Below are 21,929 nucleotides of genomic sequence, written 5' to 3'. Positions count from 1 at the left end.
ACCAATCTATCCAATAACTACAAAAGCAGTTAATTTTAGCTTCGCACTCAATCAAAATAAATCTCAAAGAGATATATTGAGAATGCCGATCTCGCACAACTAATCAATCGAATAAATCTGATTCTAGTTGGATCCCAGCCGATCAAGGTTTGTGCACACACAACGATATGATCACTAATAAGAAATCTTCTTCGTCTTCAAATATTCTTTAATCTTCAATAATAACCTGCACAACATCACTTGAATCTCTTGTGATCAATCACACACAGAACGGAGTCTGTTAACAATAGATTATCACAAGATGTTTTTAGATCTACAAACAGTTCTAAAGATCCCGTCGATACTTCGATCTAGTTTGAGTGAATCTTATATCAGAAGAGAAGATTCTCAAGAATAAAAAACTAGGTGCAATCAAAGTTTCAACAACCGTTAGTCAATCAAATCAATCGAAAACTAATAACACTGCAATTATCTAGTTTCCCACAAATGGTACTCGTAGAGATTCTTGATCCCACAGAAGTCTTTAAACAAGCGATCGTAAGAGATTTCACCTATTTATGATACTTTCCTCTCTGAATATACGGCTCCACCAAAAACAACAAGAAATGAAGTTTGCCTGGATCTTAGGATAGTTTGCTAGAAATGTAAACTTAGGTATTTATAGACCAAGGATGTTTGGACACCAAGGAAATTCCAAAACCGAAAAAATTCTCAATATATGTAATGAGTGGGGAAATTCGGTTTTCCAAATTCCAATTAATGCTTGTCCAAAATTTATTAAATCTCTCAATAGAAAATCTCCAATTAGTAAATGCACATTACTAATTTTTATTCTCTACAGATATGCATTTAATTACTGGTAATTAAAGCATATAAAACCAAAAACCTTAATTAAAAGATTCTCAATTTATTTCGGCACAAGATCTCCTTGAGTACTAAGGAATATCTTTGAACAATAAATGATAAGAGTTAATGTACATGTTCAAAGTATGTTGACATCTCTTCACTATAAATCCTTATTCATATTTACATGGATTTACATTCTTGGAATCGGTTATACCACACTTCCAAACAAGTTTAGAATTGGTTGACCTGTATTCCAAGATAACTATGTGATTGATCAAATATCAAATCACATACATGGGTTCATTCGGTTCTACCAATCACTAGGATCGGCTATACCTCAATATGGAAATACTTGTGATCCGTAACACAAGTTACCAGGACCGGTTACCATATTCCCATGGTATTGCTTGTGATCGGTCACACCAATTACCAGGACCGGTTACCAATTACCATGATCGATTACACAACACTCTATGATCGGTCACACAGATTACTAGGATCGGTCGCACCAATTACAAATATCGATCATACCATCTCATGGTGATTCCTTAGGATCGGTTACACCAATTAATAAAAACAAGTCATATCAAATCATAAGTCAGGCATTGTGATTAGTTATACCAAGATACATAACATAGTTAAGATCGATTCTACCATCTCACACATATTGGTCATCCAAAGATTTGCAATGAATATCCGAACCAATAAGCCTAATGATTTCCCTTTCGATTCACGAAACAATTTCATGAATGTACTTCCTTTGAACAAATGTAAAACATTGTTTCCTATGATGAAATATTCACCATAACCCATTCACATAATCATAACAATATATACAAGATTATGTCGATGTCATATCTACGAAGTTCAAATTATACTTCATAATCTAATTCTGTAATACTATGGTCATACAATGATGACTATGTCACATCATTAGAGTATTATACAATATGTACAGTATATACAGCTTCGCAGTTATGTTTTCAATATAGCACGACTTGAAAGATACGTTAGGAATGAAACAGTTTAAGTTAATATTACCAACCTCAAGTGGAAGGATGATGTCGTGGTTGTAGTTCACTAATTCTTCACATTCTTCAGGTCTTCGGAGTAATACTTGTATGTCTCAATATTCCTAGACTTTATAGTCTAACCTAAACGAAGTTGACTCTAGTATATAATCAGGCGACTTTAGATGAGTTTTGAAACACTAAAATATGACAACAAAACTTGACATACCAATGCTTGGTGAGTTCAACCGAGCTATGCTCTAATAATCTCCCCCTTTTTCAATTTTAGTGACAAAACTCTTATTACATATGGATAAACAAATTACATAAGAATTCATTTTACATACGCTTGATTCCAAGTTTCAACGACATAGTAACCTGCATATATTCAATCAATAAATGATGTTGTTTACATTTGAATAACAAAAGCTTTTACTCCCCCTAAAGGTAAGCTAGGTAAATATTCAATCCGAACATCTTTGTTATTCCCTTTTCTGTAGTCATAATATTACAACAACAATATGATATGTTTCTCCCCCTTAGTCAATGTTTTCTCTTTCATTATATATAACGTTTAAGCACAATTGTCCTTTCAGTAGTGATTGCAAATCACTTGTTTACTCCATATATTTCTCCCCCTTTTTGTCACAAAATGACAAAGGTTCTAGTAAATAAAGGACAAACCGACAGAATCTTACAAATCTAAAAGACTTGTAAACAACTTATAAGAGTTAAGCATGAAGGTTTCACATCCACTTTAGATAACCAATATTAAAACTGAAACTACAAGTAATTTAGTTTTAATATGTTATCAAGGAAACAAATGCCCGAATCAATTTTCCCTAATAGTTTAACAAATCGACTGAGAAACTTAATTCCCTTGTTAAACTGATTGCGTATGCACAATCGCTTATTTCGATAAGACCAAAATAAAGATCAAAATTAACTTTATTTCTCTCATCAGGCTCTAATTATTCAGACAATAATTTAGACCTTTCTCTTTAGACAAGGCAAACACTAGGTTAGTTAACTAGTTTTTCTTGTCAAGGCATTCGATTAGACTTGAATAACCGAATCCTCCAATTTGATAAGTCTAACTAAGATCAGAATTAACTTAGTTTCTCTTATACGGAATCGATTTGGACTAAACAAATGATCCCGTATTTTGTTAAGCCATAAAAATACATACAAACCAAAATAAATTGACTTGCACAATTATTTTTCTTAACCGGAAGAAACTGAAACAAACATAGACATTATAGCACCGCAACTGTACCGAATTTCATTAAGCATAAACACTTGATACCCAACAATAAAGAAGGTACCAAACAATAATCCAAATAAGTTGACACAGTTTTTCTTAACCGGAAATAATTGAATCATACGTACACACATCCATACACAATATCGAAACATATCAATTGTACCGAAATTTTGTTAAGCAAATGCAAAATATATGCAATATAAACATGCTTTTCTTAAACAGGTAAACGATTAACTAAAAAATTTGTTACCTCAGATTCCGCAGCCTCTTCTCCCCAGAAAGATATGTCATTAAGAGCAAGTTCAAATAATAACTCTCCTCCAGTGTGTTGTCATCCTCTCGCAAAAATAAAAGAACAACAACAAAAGCAACCTTTACCAGAGAAAGATTGAATCGGTTTTAACTAATGAGTGCCAATAGCAAAAGTTGAAAACCCGAAACACATATGTTATGCTAAACACAACTCATGTAAACATAAATCGATTCAACATATTGTGACTTTTCACATATGAGTTTCAATCGGAACACCTTATGATCCTTTGATAAAGCCTACCAATATGGGAAAGAACTTAATCCCGCTAAATCAAAAAGACACACAAACCATAAGGGTAATATCATATGAGATCGAATATTAAGGTTGTTGAAAACCGAAATCAGACATCCCATAAACCGAATACACATAGCAAAAATATAAACATTCATTCACAGGCTATGTAATTGGTAACTATCACAAGAAAAATTATAAAATAATAATTGTATTCATTATTAATGATAGTTTTATTCAAAAAATAGACCTTATACAATAATTGAAATAAATCAAAACATTGATGTCTATTTTCTCTTTTCTAATTGCGTGTCTTGTGAAGATCGCTTTCGAATTCTGGATTCAAATTCTTATGAGCACTTTCGTTTTCAATAGAAAGTTTGTTTATCTCGAACAATTGAGATTAAAGATTAGAAAGTACGTCTTTTGAATGCTTTATCATTAGCTCATGATGCCTAATACAACTTCTAACAGTAAGAATCTGTTTCTCAGATAATCTTGAAGATTATCAGGTTGTAGTACATCTTGAGATTCAGTCATAACCGATGCACATAGTGCCAAATCATCAAGGGATGATCCTTCTTTCACCGATTTCTCCATCAAAGCAAGATAGTCTTCTTTAGGACAAGAAGAATATATATAATATAAGTTAGGAGAAAATCAAGGGGCGATATAATTTGGTTTATGGAAACCGAATATATTTATCCCAAAGGTAAAAGATATCGATCATGAGATTATTGTTACCTACTAAAAGAACAAACTTACAAATTCTGCCTAGATTTTATGCCTCCTCACAAAAGATTTTGGGAAACAAGTGAGGATGTATTTTTCAACACAATCAGTGTGTGTTTAGGTGAGGATTAATCTCACCGTAGGTAACAAAGACATCCTCAGGATGATTTATGAACGCAATAGGTTGTGTTTCTTTGTGTTCTTTCTTTCTCTTGTTATTGCAAAAGTCTGCAACTTCTTTTCCGGATCTAGTAAACTCATCAGCCTTCAAATATTTTATGCCCTTACGAAGTTCCTTGATGAATTTATTTTGTTGGAGATTCCAATAGAAGTTTGCAGAGTGACTATCTCTTTCACATAAATAACTCAACATATTGTCAGAAGATCTTGAAAGCGAATTACCTTTTCCTTTGTTAACTTCTGATAAATTTGGTTGATTAGGATTGTCAACCAGTTTCTCTTGCTCGGACTTTGCCTCTTGAGTTTTATTTAACAAGGATTTTCTAAAGTTATCAAGTTCCCTGTTTAACTTTAGATTTTCCTTAATTTCCAACTCAAGTTTTTCAAAATAGTTCGTTCGGAGTTGATTAGACCCGCTAGATAGATCACTGTTAGTTTTGGAAAAAAGTGCATTGCAACTTGATATTCCTTCATAGGGTTTCTCCTCTGGAATATCATCTAGGGTAGTGAAATAAGCCTTGTTGCACTTCTGAGCCTTTTTGCTAGAATAGTATTTTGCCATATGTCCGAACATATGGCACTTGAAGCATTGGATTTCGCCATTACCTTTTTCATGACAAAAAGATAATGCACCAGGACTTGATTTATTTTTCAATAAAACGTCCTTAATCCTTTGTGTTAGGAGTACAATTTTTGAGTAAAGCTCATTTTTAACAAGTGTTTTATCCTTTTGACAACGTTCCTCAGTTTGATTTATACTTACTTCTTTCAAAGATTAATTAGTATTATCTGAGACATTAAATCCAACATGCCTGTTCTTCAGCAGAATTTCTTTATCAAAGATCTTTAACTTTTCTACAAGAGAGATTCGAGAAAGTATAGAAAGATCATTAGCTTCTATTATAGCATGTTTCTTAGACTCATATCTGGATGGTAACGATCTTGTTGCAATCTCTGCAGTAAGGGTTGTCCCGTTGGTCCGCCTGTAGTAACTAACTGGGTGTGTTTATCAATTATGTTATTGGTTACTACTGTTCGTTTGATTGAGGACAATGCCCTTCATCCATTGTGCAGAATTAGGTCTAATTATTGGTCATTTAAGTTGTAAGAGAACCCTGTGTTGAATCTATCTGAAAGTTAATGAAACCAACCCATTTGGCTGCGCATATTTACACAGAGTTTTGGCCTGGATCTTCGATTCAGGAGGTGTTCAACACCATTTTATCCCATTTTTCTATCAATCTGTTGTCTAGTCGTTGTGTTATCACAACAATTGGCACCAGAGCCATTCGAAATCCATCAATTTTTATTTTTTTTTACAATGACATTGAAGGCAGTTGAGGAAGATGTGGCTCATTTGAAAGCTTCTCAATCAAAACTACAATCAGATTTCTATACCTTCTCAACTGAGCTAGCAACCAAGTTCGATTCTCTGGCAACCAATATCAACAGCACTTTACAGGAAAACAATCGCAATCTAGTAAGATTATTCAGTAGACCTTATTAAGCTCATGCTGAAGATACCAGTGGATCTAATATACTTGATATTGATGATCAGGGTTTTGCTCACCACCGTCAACCCATGAATTCTCATCGTATTCCTAAGAAGGATTTCCCAAGATTTGATGGTGATAATCCTCGAGGTTGGATTCAGAAAGCTGAACGATATTTTCAACTCTATGACATTGAAGAACACAAAGAGGTCGATATTGCTGCAATCTACCTTGAAGGTAAGGCTGAAATGTGGTTTTTAAGCTTTCAAGTTAATAGACATCGAATAACTTGGCATGATCTAGCTACACATCTATGTGCTCGTTTTGAAAATCCTGTGGATGAGAATTTTGTTGGTAGCTTTAACAAATTGGTACAACAATCATTGGTAGATGAGTATATGAAGAGTTTGAATCACTCAACGCATTGATGCCAAAAATGAACCCATCCCTTAGTGAATCTTACTTTATTATGAGTTTCTTAAGTGGCTTAAAATATGAAACTAAATCTGTTTCTATGTTTCACCCTCAAACTCTATCAGATGTTTTTTCTCTAGCTAGACTACAGGAACAAAAGCTAGCTCTAACAGTTGCTGCCACCAAACCATTCACCAAGTCCTTCAATAATTCATTTACTTCAACTAAACAGTATCCTTCTACATCATTTGTACCCAAACCAATTCTAACTTCACCAAAATCTGCACCCACCACTCCCAAGTCCATTTTCACCCCTACACAAAATTCCAATCCACAAACCCCTATAGTTAAAAGACTTTCTCAAGAGGACATGGAAAAAAGAAGAGCTCAGGGATTATGCTACAATTGTAATGTTGTTTATATACCTGGACACTTTTGTAAGGGAAAACAGAAGATTTACATGCTCCAAATGGATACTGCTGAGTCTGCAGATACCGAGGAAGAATAGGAAATATTTGAAGAAGCTAATGAATCTCCAGTTCAGTCTGATGTAGAGATATCTCTCCATGCACTCACATGCAATGCAACTGGGGAGACAATCAGAATTCCTGGTGTTATCAACACACACAAAGTTTCCATTCTTATTGACTCTGGTAGCACCACCAGTTTTATTGACAGCAAGCTAACAACTTCTCTCAAGTGCCGCATTGAACCAACTGCTTCCATGATGGTCACAATTGCTAATGGTGACAGAACAGTAAGTACTGGCATTTGCTCAAAACTTCAATGGAGCATGCAGGGCCATACTTTTGTGGAAAATCTCAGAATTCTGCCACTAGAAGGTTGTGACATAGTTCTTGGAGCTGACTGGCTCAAACTTTAGGTGATGTGCTCTTCAATTTTTCTACATTAAGCATTTATTTTAAATACAAAAATAAGAAGATCACATTACATGAGAGCTCTCTAACACCTTCAGTGTTTATGAACAGTGGTGTTGCACTTAATAGGTTCCTCTCTACAATCTCTTATGGCTTGGTGGGTCATTTTTTCTCAATCTCAACAACTACTGCACCACCCACTCCTGAAATAATACATCCCTTGTTACAATAATTTATAGACATATTCCAGGAAGCTACTCAACTACCACCCAAAAGAGGCTTGCATCATAAAATTCCCTTACAACCCAACTCCGTGCCTATTAACCAAAGAGCTTACAAATGCCCATATGTTCAAAAATGAGTGGTTGAGAAGATTGTCACAATAATGCTTCATTACGGCATCATTCAGCCAAGTCATAGCCCTTTTGCTTCACCTATACTTTTAGTCAAGAAAACAAATAATTCTTGGAGATTTTGTGTGGATTGTAGAAAACTCAATAGCATCACAATTAAGGATAATTTCCTATTCCCATTGTTGATGAACTATTAAATGAGCTCAAAGGATTTAAATTCCTCTCCAAGATTGACCTTAGGGCTGGTTACCACCAGATCAGGCTCAGTGATTTAGATATCTTCAAGACAGCATTTAGAACCCACCAAGGTCACTATGAGTTCAAGGTGATGCCATTTGGCCTCACAAATGCCCCTGCTACATTCCAGGCTTTAATGAATGAGATCTTTCAACCATTTTTGAGGAAATTTGTATTAGTCTTCTTTGATGACATCCTCATTTATATCTCTAGCATGGAGGAACACTTAGAGCATCTCAGAATTGTTTTCTCCTTGCTGAGACAGCATCAGTTTTTTGCAAAAATGTCAAAATGCAACTTTGGTCAGTCCTCATTGGAGTATCTGGGTCACATTATTACACTTGAAGGAGTATGTGTTGATCCTAGTAAGATTTCTTGCATGATCTCTTGGCCTTTACCTAAAACTATTAAAGAGTTGAGAGACTTTTTGGGACTCACTAGCTACTACAGAAAATTTGTGCAAGGATATGGCTCCATCAGCAAACCATTAACTGACCTACTTAAAATAGTGTTTTTTTATGAAATCTAGCTGCTACAACTGCTTTTGAGCAACTAAAACAAGTCATGAGCAACACTCCTATTTTGGAACTTCCTGATTTCATTAAGCAATTTGTAGTGGAAGGTGGTGCCAGTGATTCATGCATTGGTGCAGTATTACTTCAAGAAGACAAGCCTATTGCTTACTTCAGCAAGCCGTTAGGCCCTAGAGCAAGAGCTCTTTCTACTTATGAAAAAGAGTTTATAGCCATTGTCCTGGATGTTCAAAGGTGGATGAATTCTTTACAGGGCAACAAGTTCATCATAAAGACTGACCACCAGAGTATTCAATATTTTCTTCAACAAAAAATCACTACTTCCTTAGAACAAAGGTGGCCGATCAAACTATTTGGTTTTGATTACGAGATACAATATAAAAAGGGAGCTGAAAATGTGGTTGTTGATGCTCTTTCTAGAAGATCTCATGACTTAGCAACTTGCAATTATTTATCTGTCTCTACTCCATCTTGGGTGCAAGAGGTTCTCCACAGCTATGCACAAGATCCAACATCAGACTCCCTCATTTCTTAGTTACTTCTTAATGCTGCTAGTGTGCCACATTTCACCTGCAAGGAAGGCATTCTGAGATACAAAAGTAGACTTTACATTGGCACTGGAGGTAATGTCAGGAAAACTCTCTTAATCATTCCATGCTTCATCTATGGGAGGTCATTCTGGCATGAATGCCACTTATGTTAGAGCCAAAAGCCATTTTTATTGGCCAGGAATGTTGAAGGATATCTTACTCTTGGTTTCCCATTGTGACATTTGCCAAAGGAATAAAAGTGATCACACCAATGCTGCTGGATTACTCCAACCACTTCCTATTCCTGATCAACCATGGAAACACATTACTATGGATTTTATTGATGGCCTAACTGTCAGCAACAGAAAGAGTGTCATTTTGGTCATTGTTGATAGGCTCACAAAGTATGCTCATTTTATTTCTATGCAACACCCTTATACAGCTGCTTTTGTGTCTCAAGCATTTCTCAATAATGTATTCAAGATGCATGGGTTGCCCTCTTCTATTGTGTCTGACAGGGACAAGGTTTTTACAAGTCATTTTTGGAAGGATTTGTTCCAAGCTTTGGGAACTAACTTGAAATTGAGCACTGCCTATCACCCCCAAACAGATGGGCAAATTGAAAAGGTAAATTCATGCCTAGAGAATTACCTGAGATGCCTCACTGGACATAAACCAAGCAACTGGAGTCAATGGATAGCACTAGCTGAATGGTGGTATAACACAAGCTTTCACAGAGGTTTGCAGATGTCTCCATTTCAAGTTTTATATGGCTATGTTCCTCCACAGATGGCTTTCCCTACCAGTGCCACCACTTTTGTAGCTGCAGTAGAAACTTACTTAAAGGAAAGAGCCTCTAGCTAAACTTACTCAAAGAATCTCTTCAGAAGTCACAAGAAAGAATGAAGTTATATGTTGATGCTTCTAGAGTTAACATAATATTTGAAGTGGGGGACTTGGTATACTTGAGGCTTCAACCTTACAGACAGGCCTAAAGAACTTCAAGCTCTCAGCTAAGTTCTATGGTCCATTTCCAATCTTGTAAAAGGTGGGAAAGGTAGCTTACAGTTGGAGTTTCCCTCTAACTCTCGCACTCACCTAGTGTTCCATGTTTCTCAGTTAAAGAAACACATTGGCCTCAGGTATACTCCTCCTTCTACACTGCATGTTGTTGATCTTATAGGAGACATAATCATGTTGCCAGAAAAGGTGTTGGGCCACAGAACTGTGCTCATATGAAAAAAGCTCGTACCCCAGGTGCTAATCCAATGGACCAATTCTTCTCCAGAAGATGCTACTTGGGATGCCATTACAAATATTAAATCTCACTATCCACGGTTTATCCTTGAGGATAAGGATCCTCTTCAGGGGGAGGCAATGTTGCATTATCTGCACTAAGGGTTGTCCCGTTGGTCTGCCTGTAGTAACTAACTGGGTGTGTTTATCAATTATGTTATTGGTTACTACTGTCCATTTGATCGAGGACACGCGCCCTTCATCCATTGTGCAGAATTAGGTCTAATTATTGGTCATTTAAGTTGTAAGAGAACCCTATGTTGAATCCATCTGAAAGTTAATGAAACAAACCCATTTGGCTGCGCATATTTGCACAGAGTTTTGTCCTGGATCTTCGATTCAGGTGTTTTGTAGCTCCCCCTAAGCTAGCAGCTGACTAATCCATAAGATTAACTATAAAATGAGGCACTAAGGATCTAAAACATCTAATTAAACACTAAGAAAGAAGTTCTAAACAAAGATTAACCCGAATCTAAACTCTCTCTGAAATGAATACAAGAACTCATCTCTAATGATACATATTCAATAGTGAGTTGATTTACAAATAGAATATAATCACGAAATAAACATAACGGAAGCTAGCATTACATCTCTAATTCGATAAAAAGCTTTAAGGTACGAAAACACATATCTTCACGCGCACCTTTTCTTCTGATTACTGAAACTGAAGTGGGAACGAGTGAGCACATCATTCCAAAGGGGTGCCCAATGGAAACATATAACTTTCAAGTAATCACTAACATGCTTCATAGTTCTAAAAGATGATGAAATTGAAACAGAACAATAGAAGAAAGCAGATAACATCTTTTACATACAACACGAACCAGAAGATTGCTTTAACTCTTTTCCCCAGATATTGCGTCCATCATGGAAATATCCATGAAAGATCCACCACCGGATGGATCTACGAGAATTGAATTAAACAACCTAAACATATGTTATCCTAACCTCGTCTCACTCAATGGAGAAGAAGATGCCAGGAATAACTCCAGTCTCAAATGATAGCATGAAATCCAGGTACCGTAAGATATTATTGTGGAATGCGCACACCTCATAAATCCCAATGCCACTATCTAAGTCTAGAATATAATAAGATTTTGAAAACTACGATCTGACCCCGCACAACAAGTTCACAAAAGGCCCAATCATTATTCGTAGACCGAAGTCTCCAAATAATGACCATTTCCAGTCATGAACCTAGAATTTCTTCCTAAGTCAAGGTCATAGTAACCCGGTCATACTACTAAGACTGAACAATTAAGTATGATATGCATATGAGTGAAATTCCCCAAATAAAATAGTATATATACTATCGAAACGGATGAGTTACCCCCTTCTAAGGTAATATTGCATACGGATGAGTTACCGTCCTTCTATCTTAATAAGCAAGAAAGTAAGTAATATTGCAAACGGATGAGTTACCGCCCTTCTAAGTAATATTGCAAACAGATGAGTTACCGCCCTTCTAAAACTTAGCCAGAAGCCATAGGGAATCACAGACACTCCTCGCGAGGAACCACATAATGCATATCACACAACATACTCATTCAATTACAAACATCATGTTCATCGAAAATAAGAACTCATTACACTCGCATATAAGATAAACTCAATGATTACAAGAAGGTTACAAAGTTTACCTGGTTTGTAGGCAAACCATGCCTGCCTTGAAATCCACAATCCACTGCTTCGTCCTTTTGAATCGTTTGTTGTTAATAACAACTAACTGTTAATCACACAAGCACTCTGGAGATTATCCAAAAGGCTCATACAAGGCTCATACCATAATCTCATACAATTCTCTAGTTATAGGCTAAGTGAACTATCTAATGGTTCTAAGCCCATTTATAGCTCTACATCTTTTAATTATCTAACTCTATCACAACTAAGGTTTACTTGTTGAATTGGGTTGGTTCTATAGTTCATTAGATAAGTCTTATGATTATCTACAACTCTGTAGAAAGAACCGAAAGCTAATTCAGATCTTAAGGGTCCAAATCATCATATTAGGAAAGCTGGCCCTAAGCCCAACAATTTGGCCCATTATGGTCAACTAACTGTCAAACTCACAGTCAAATGGTCACTTAACGGTCGATGTCCAATGTCGAGTCAAGGTCCAGTCAATGGTTAAGTCAAACTAGTCAAAATCTGGTCAACAGTCAAGGTCAGGTCAAAAGAGTCAACTCATGGTTAGACTGATTCAACTCAGTCAGATGATCTAAGTCAGATAAGTCAGCTAGACTGACTGGGATGACTATCAGGCATATTTCTAATGCAACACAAAAACAGAACAATGCTCAAATGATGCATTTCTAACTCCTCGTGCCAAGATACATAGTTTAATCATCTCTTCATTGATTCAAATCAAATACTATATTTCCATGACTCTATGAACTGCAACTCTAATAACACTTCCATATAAACAAGTCTCATTACATCATCATCATCACAATCCTAATATCACCAGAACTTGCATTCATGCAATTATAGCTTCACTGCCACATTCTCAGCATTATTATTTCAATATCCACTAGCTCTTGAATTCAACTCAAGTTCAGTTGCACCAACACATCTCAACACAATTCATTCTTCTTATAAATCCTGCAATAGCACCAGTTCAGACTAATCCCACCCTGTCATCATTGTATCACCACATACCTCCCTTTTAAAGTACCATTCAAACCACCATAGCTCAGCCACAACCATTTCAGAACTACCATCTTCATATCTGTAATTCCATGTCCACCACAACCAGCATAAGCATTACCACCTGCAACACCCATTTCAACTTCATCCACTCTAAAGCCACCACCCTCAATTGTAGCTACAACACACCCCTTGAAATTTTCATTACAGACCTAAGTAACATTCATTGTTCCATTTCACTTTCATCATCTAGGTTGCACTACACTAAACTCATTAACTGCAACCAACCTAAACAACCAACTAAGGCATAACAAGAATCCTATAATGCCTATTCTCACTGCAATATTATAAACCTCATGTACTTCAATTCAATCCCTTCTCTATACTCACTCTGAATTCTAGCTTCATTCCTTACTTGAGAACCAACACAATCATCACCTATATCTGTTCATTGCCTCCATCAACAACATCTCTTGTTCACTTCATTCTCAATCACCTTCTATAGCTCTTCCTCCTGCCATTCTACTAACAGGAAACCCTAATTAAACATAACTCCATCACCCGATTCCAATTCTTCCACCACAGACCCAAAACTACCTTAAACAACCCTAATTTGATAAGAACCTCAATTCCTGATTCCTAAAGAAACTTAAATTAAATTACACACGCCTAACTCAACTTCAATTAAGATTAAACCCATCAAAGATTTACGAATTCAAACACAAACTAAAATGAATTACTCATCAATACAAAGGAACCTTAATTTAGAGTTTCTGATTTACCTTAACTTTTCGATTCAACACCAGAAAAGCTTCACCTCGTCAATTCAACAACAACCCTTCTCTTCCTCATCCATTAACAACCCACATCACTTCTCGAATTCAAATCAAACCCTGATTCGATCTTCTCGGATTTATCACGAACCTAGAACAGTCTTCAATTGTTCTTCTTCATAAAACTGAACAACAACAACACCATCACCTTTATCTTCTATCAATCAGGTTCTTTCGAAGAACTGCTCACGAGATTTAACTCAATCCTGTGAATTGAATTTAACATGTTTTATGAAGAAAAACGGAGAAGAAGAACGAAGAAGGAGAAAGAGAAGAAAAGAAAAGAAATGAATTCTTCTCTCTATCGAGTGAAGATAAGACTGACGATAAAAGCTAAGGAACCCACAAAATATATATGGGAAACCAGGCGGTTTGACAATAAAAAGACTATTTTGCCCTTCGACTATATTGATGAAATCTTCTTCATCTGATATCCGAATGACACGTTCGAGTAGTCCACTTCGCACAACTTTTCGAGACATATTCAATGATACTAGTTTCGTATCTAAATCGTTATTAGATTAATTTATATTAATTAACGTTCGTGTTAAGCTAATCGAAACACTAGTGGTTAATTCGTCTCTTGACCATCGCTAGATCAGTCAAATACCGTTGACGAGCTTGAGGGTCCTTACATGTTCAACGCCATTTTATCCCATTTTTCTATCAATCTGTTGTCTAGTCGTTGTGTTATCACAACAGATCTGAGAATCTTGCATACTATTTCCTTTTCAGGTATAGTCTTTCCAAGTGAGAAAGAAGCATTGACAATGTCAGCGTTAAACTCCTCGAAGGTATCATTATCATCCATTCTAAGGAATTCCCATTTAGAAGAGAGGGATTGAAGATGAGCTTCTCTTTCTGAATCATTCCCTTCAAATACAGTCTCAAGAGTATCCCATGCTTCCTTAGAAGTTTCACATGAGAGACATGATATAAAAGAACACGACTCATTGCATGTATTATGGCATTTAAACCATCTGAATTCTGCTTTGAGAGAGCTCTTTGTTCATATGTATAGAACGATAAGCGTCTAAACTCAGTCTCTGAATATTCCACTTTCGGTCATTTATATCCTTCTTCGATTAATAGCCAAGTATTAAAATCTCGGGATTGAAGAAAAGATGTCATAGCAGATTTCTATAATGGGTAATTTGTCATATTAAATCTTGGTGGTACGTTAACTGAATCAACCATTGGATTAAATTCTTATAGGTTGGATTGCACCAAACATAGATTGTTAGATCTTTTCTGTTTGCCCGCTCTGATACCAATTGAAAAGACGAGGGTACCCAAATACACCACAATCTTTTTGTTTTAACCTATAAGTCCTCTTACCGAGTGTGATCGTCTATGGACTAAGTCGAGACAATACAACAACTTCGACATTCAAACTTTGTGTGATTATCTATGGATACGAGATCGAGACAATACAACTACCAAAGTGTGATACTTGATAATAGTTTTGGACTTAACCAAACTCTATAGGATCACTAACAAGTATATAAGAGTTAAAGTTTGTGTATTTTACTTTTAATTGTAATAAACAACTATAACTGCGGAAATAGAAAAGTAAAAGACACAACAAGATTTTGTTAACGAGGAAACTGCAAATGCAAAAAGACCCCGGGAACTAGTCCAGAATTGAATACTCTCATAATTAAGCCACTATACAAAATCTACACCAACTTCGTATAGTTGACACCAAGCAACTACCCCTAGTTCACTTAGTTTCCTCAGTATCCCTGCGCTTTCGACTTCGAAGCATATTGGTCATCCAAAGATTTGGAATCAATAGACGAACCAATAATCCTAATGATTTCCCTTTCGATTCACGAACAAGTTCATGAATGTACTTCCTTTAAACGAATGTAAAACATTGTTTCCTATGATGAAATCTTCAACATAACCCATTCACATAATCATAACAATATATACAAGATTATGTCAATGTCATATCTACGAAGTTCAAAAGATAAGCATTATACTTCATAATCTAATTCTGTAATACTATGGTCATACAATGATGTCCATGTCACATCATTAGAGTATTATACAATATGTACAGTATATACAGCTTCGCAGTTATGTTTTCAATATAGCACGACTTGAATGATACGTTAGGAATGAAACAGTTCAAGTCAATATTACTAACCTCAAGTGGAAGGATGATGTCGTCGGTTGTAGTTCGCTACTTCTTCACATTCTTCAGGTCTTCGGAGTAATACTTGTATGTCTCAATATTCTTAGACTTTCTAGTCTAACCTTAACGAAGTTGACTCTAGTATATAATCAAGCGACTTTAGATGAGTTTTGACACACTAAAATATGACAACCAAACTTGACATACCAACGCTTGGTGAGTTCAACCGAGCTATGCTCTAATAGAAAAGATTGTGGTGTACTTGGTACACTCGTCATTTCAAAAAATACCTTCATCTGAATGGTTCCGTCTTAGAGTGTCAGGATAGTCGGTGTTAGAAGAGATCTTTAGGGCACTTTTGATTTAGTTTTGGTTTAAGAAAGTGATAAGGGGAGGAATATTCCAATTTCCTTCGATGAATAGATGAGCATCTAGGAAAGTACCATTCAAATCAACATCCTTTTTGGATGGATCAAGAAGATTAAGTATGGTCTTCAAACCAGATATTTTTGCCATCTCCCACCTCCTAAGCAAAGTTGTGAAATCGTGAATTATAAGGTGATTCGTTTTCATTTTTTAAGAAACGAATCGTAAATGAACCGTGAATGAGAGCTTCATGATCACTTTTATATTTGCGTTACAAGTCAAATGATATGAATACATTTTTGCAAATAACACTAATAGTTATGGAAATTTTAGTAAAATCTCACAATACCAGTGTAAAATAGAATATATAAATATATTTATCAACAATAAAACAAAATCGGATGTAATGCAAAGGTTTAATACTGAACTAATGAGCTATGGCATAACGCAATGCAATTTGGTAATCTTAAACTTTTTTTTACTTAACGTGAATTTCCCATCCCCTAGGAATCAGGTGTATGATGGAGTGGGGACAATAGATGAAAAATGTCAAGTCGGACACTAGCTATCCCTAATGTGTTGATGGGAATGGGACCAACTTCCAAAAGAGAGAATCCGAGTCGACTTTAATTTCTCATGGAAATGAGTTGTTTTGACCCGGTCAAATTTCTGAATCGCATAATTTTTTTAAAAAGTGTACGAGTCTTATAAGATATGATTCAAAGTCAGAGTTGTGACTCGAATGGAGAATGATTGACACGACTAGTACGAGTCTAATAACCTTGCTCCCAAGTGCAGTGATTTTTGAGGATCATAAAGTCCTTGAGGAAAATTTTCCAATCCCATAACGCATTTGAATTGAAGGAGTGGTGGAAGGGATTAGAGAAAGGAAAATACCTAGTTTTCTTGTTTTTGTCCCATAAAGAGTTTGACTAAGTGAAAAGTCTCCAATCATTCTTTGTTATAAGGAAGAGATTCATTTTCTCAAGATCTTTGGTACCATTTCCACCATTTTTCTTGGCTTTGCAGAGACCCTTCCAAGCTTTTATGTAAACTCTTTTTTCCCCAACCGATATCCTCCACCGGAAATCTCTAATAATACCTGAGGTTTTCTTAGTAACAGTTTTAGGCAGAATGAAGGTGGACATGATGTAGACAGGAATGATTTCCAGGATAATATAGTGTACCTGGATGTAGAATTACAAGATGATGAAATGATAAGAGTAGCAGAGCTACTTTCTCTCTGATGTACAGAGCTTTAACATTATACTGGAAGCAAAAAATAATATTCATTGATAAACGGCACTGCTGCGGTCATCCTGCAGCAGCTTCCCGAGAGGTCACCCATCATGTGACTACTCCCGGACGAGCACGCTTAACTGAGTAGTTTTTCCAACATATCACTCAAGTGAACCCATCAGGCGTTGGTGTTAGGAAAGGACAAACCATTACTTATATTCTGTTCGACCAACCACTACCAAATATCGGGGTATTACAATACCACCATCTTAAATTGGAGTCGTCCTCGACTCCGGAATATATACAAACCCAGATCTCTAGTGTTCCCTTCCCCTCATGAAACCATTACCTGGCATATCCCGTCCAGCGTACCCTCCCACTCTCGGCAGGTGACCCGTCGTCGGTTTTGATACCATTTGTAATGACCCTACCTGTAGATGGGGAAAAACGATTTACTGGTTTTTAAGGAATTGAGGAAACGACCGTACGGAGGAGGCTCCTCGAACCGAGCGAAATGTTAAACCTCACACAGATGCACCGCTGCAAAGGGGGTGCTTTAGATTCGAGAGATCAATTTGTAGTACTCCGGCCTAAATCAAGACAATGACCGTTCCAGAGTAAATTCAGTCACAAGAGAGGATGGGTTGATCTGTAGGAGGGAAGCTGGGAAATGTGTGGAATCAATGGTAATCAAAGATTGTGGGTGTATGAATTCTGAATATGATAAGCTCTGAATGATTGAAATTGCTCAATTGAGAGTAATTGCTCAATTGATGAGTTGATGATCTCGTGTTGTCGATGAGACGTGAGATTGATGATACTGTTGACGTTGATGATTCAATCATGATTCAGAGACTTATTTATATTGCTGGAATTTTAGACAGCATGACCCCATGAAGTGTGACAGTTGATGGAATCAAGGAGTGAGGAAGTGGAGATCGTGTTTGAAACCAGTTGCTTAACGTGTGAAGACTTGGTCGATTTTCCACCCACTACCTCGTGAATTCCTTCAACTGATTGCACGACTTGCTCACATTCCATCGTGTGTTTGAACACACGTGCCGTAGACCGCCAGACCAAAACCCTAAGTGATATCCCCCAAAGTGACACGATTGACGTCTCGTGGTATGTTAGTCAATTGATGACTTCATGGTTTGATGGGACGATGAGTCCATGTAGTTGCTGAGTTGAACATGATGTTCTGAAACTCATGAATTGAACATGTCATGAGACATAGGTATAGTTCTTACGATGAAGTGAGCAAGTATTGCTCATTCGATGGATCGTTGAATATTGATTGTTGAACCAATATTCCTTGGTTTGAGCAAATATTTATCATTTGAGCAAGTGTTGCTCATAAGATGAATTGTTGAATATTTGATCGTCTGAGCATGTGTTGCTCATCTGATGGATTATTGGCAGCGTACCAAAAATATTAATTAGAATACTGGTTGTTGAACCGAGCATAATTAATAAAATTAATGACCAGGAGGTCGTCGTAAAATTATTAAGGTTGGAATCTGGAATGATGATCCTTGGATTCAGAAAACCTAATTTGATCAATTGATGATCAATTCATGGTTCATCAGAAGTTTAACCATGGGACGAAGGAGGGAGCGACTACATGGGACCATGTATCAACCATGTAATGTCCATATGCTCACGTGAGAAAATACAAAGAACTCCTGAAGAGTTGACGATTTGTTGGTGAAAGAATGATTAAATGCTGGTTTAATCATTTATTCGAAAACGCTCGTCTGAGCCTTAGGTGAGAAAACCTAATTAATCATGACGGAGTGAGGGACCGACCATGGGGTCATGAAACCGGCCCTGGGTAGTCACGTGACCGCCTGATGATCACTTCATGAAAATCCAAAGTGTTTGGAAGAGTCTTGGACCTAATACGTGCAATTGTGCAAATTAGGTCAAAACTGTGAAAATTGATGGGACCGGCTTCTGTAAGCCAAAGACCTAATCTTGGTCGGTCAAGATAGCGTGCTCCTGTCCCCAAGGCGTCCGCGTCTCAGTCCTGAGAATTTTGATATTTTCTGGCCTGCAATTGGGAATCCATTCAAGAAAATATGCCAAAATTAGGGTTTCGACGAAACTGAGGAAAACACCATGAGATGATAGAAAATAATTATAAAATAAGGAATAAGGAGGCGTGGGACCGCCAAGGCCAAGGCATGGTCGGCCGGTCGTGGCCACAGTCCCGTGTTGCCTTTTCCTTAATTTTATAATATTTTGATGATTTTATGAAAAATATCATGGATTTAAAGAGTTTTGATGAATTTAGGGAGTTTCCCTAAAGTGAAGGAGTTTTCATGAGTTCAAGGAAGCAAAAATGTTAAAATAATAAAAACAAGGGCGTGTGGGGCCGTGGGAGGCATGGAAGGCCGGCTAGGGCCCGGTCCCACAAGTTTTCATAATTTTATATATTTTTTAATGTATTTTTCATGATTTGAGGGAAATTTTCCTAATTTGAGAGAATTACCATGAAATCAAGGAATTTGATAAATTCAAGGAAGATAAAATAAATAATAATAAAATAAAGGGGCGAGTGGGACCGGCTAGGGCATGGCCGGCCGGCTAGGACCGGTCCCACAAGTTTTTCATAATTTTATATTATTTATTTCCTAATTTTTGCAAAATACCATGAAATCAAGGAGTTTTTTCATGAAATCAGAGAAATAATAATAATAAAAAAATAATAATGAGGAACCATAAGGTGTGGGGCCGGCTGGGACCAAGGCAAGGCCGGTTGGCCAATGGTCACGCCCCATACTATTTTTTCTTAATTTTATATTATTTTCATGAGTTTATGAAAACACCATGAAGTCGAGGAGTTTCCTCGAGACGAAGGAGATTTGTTCAAATGAAAGGATTTTCATCAGATGAAGGAAAATAATAAAAATATGATAAAATATAAAACTGGCGTGGGATTGGTCATGGCACGGTCGGCCAGTCAATGAGTCCAATCCCTTGGCGCCTTGGTCAATATTTTGATTATTTATTATTTTCTTCTTATTTTGCAATAGGTTAATCGTTTCGTCGTATTTTGAAATACTCGTTCGTGCGGTGACTGTTAATGCATTGTCGTTGAATACACTTTCACCATATAAGTCGGGGCTTACTTAGAGGTAGCTCAGACGCCCGATTGTTGATTATTTATTACTAATTGTGGAATTCAGTGGAGAATAATTCACAAAACTTAGTAATAAGATGTTTATTATTAATTCATAGGATCAGCTGAGGATTCGACTACGAATACAGAATAATAAAATGAGCATTACCATTCCATGGGATCGTAGATTCGACCGTAAAATCGGAGTAATTAAGATTTATCTATTACCATTTATGAGACCAGTTGTGGATTCGATCATGAAATTGGAGTAATGAGATAATATGGTTATTGTTATTCTATGAGATCAAGTCGTGGATTCGATCATAGAATCAGAACAATTGTTTATTGCCATTCCATGGGAACAGTCGTGGATTCGACCATGGAATAGGAGCAATTGTTATTGCCATTCCATGGGACCAGTCGTGGATTCGACCATGGAATAGGAGCAATAATAGATTATTCTGGGAATTCAGTAGTGAATGTCACGACAGAATTAATCTTAATTAGGAATAATTAACTTTGTGGCTCTATACTAGCAGAGCAAGCTGTCTAGGAGCATTAATTATCCCGATATGAGCTTGTCGGTAAGTCATATCCTTTATATAGTCAGGGTAAACTCGTTGTTTGTTCCTGAAGACGTTATCGCTCTATACTAGCAGTGCAAGCTGTGTAGGAGCCGTCCATCTCGGGATACTATATAGAAATAATCATTGAAAGTGTTCAGTATTCATGAGATATGACGTTGTCCAATCGTGAGACTACATATCTACATGTACTCTGAGAGAAAGTACTCTCCGTTGAGAATTCGATGAGAGACTCGTGTCTAAATACTCACGTCTGATTTCTGGATCAGAGCTTCGTATAATTATGAGTTTACGATTTTATCCCTTGTCGAAAATCCACCATCTACATTAAGTCCCCTGCTTACTGAGGAAAGCTGTGTTCCTCAGTCAACATTAAATGGTGATTTTCCGGCCATAAATAATAATACCATTAATTGAACTTAGTCGTAAGTTGAGACGTTACCGGATTTAGAGAGCATGAGCAAACCACGACTTGATGAAGGCTTCAATGTCATGATTGGAGCGTCGTTTGATGAGCATAAATTGGTGTTGAACCGCTGATTTTGATGACGAGACCTTGGTCGGTCTAGGATTCACAGGCCGGGCCCGAAAAGAAATCCTTATTTTAGGAATAGACGCTCGTCCGTTCGTTAATTTAAGGAACAAACAAAATAGACCTGAGTCTAATGATAAAAATTTTGTCTA

General features: G+C 36.6%; 1 long non-coding RNA gene across 1 annotated transcript; it reads right to left on the bottom strand.

Moving 5' to 3' along the window:
- Nucleotides 1–10,799: 10,799 nt before the first annotated feature.
- On the bottom strand, nt 10,800–14,097 carry LOC113299980. The gene is made up of 2 exons (XR_003335326.1): nt 11,951–14,097; nt 10,800–10,974 (listed from the first exon to the last, which is right to left on the bottom strand). It is a non-coding gene; the product is annotated as an uncharacterized LOC113299980 (long non-coding RNA).
- Between the last annotated feature and the right edge of the window lie 7,832 nt (nt 14,098–21,929).

Source organism: Papaver somniferum, chromosome 1 (genome assembly GCF_003573695.1).
Source record: "Papaver somniferum cultivar HN1 chromosome 1, ASM357369v1, whole genome shotgun sequence".
Lineage (NCBI taxonomy): Eukaryota > Viridiplantae > Streptophyta > Magnoliopsida > Ranunculales > Papaveraceae > Papaver > Papaver somniferum.
This window is presented reverse-complemented; position numbering and strand designations above follow the sequence as displayed.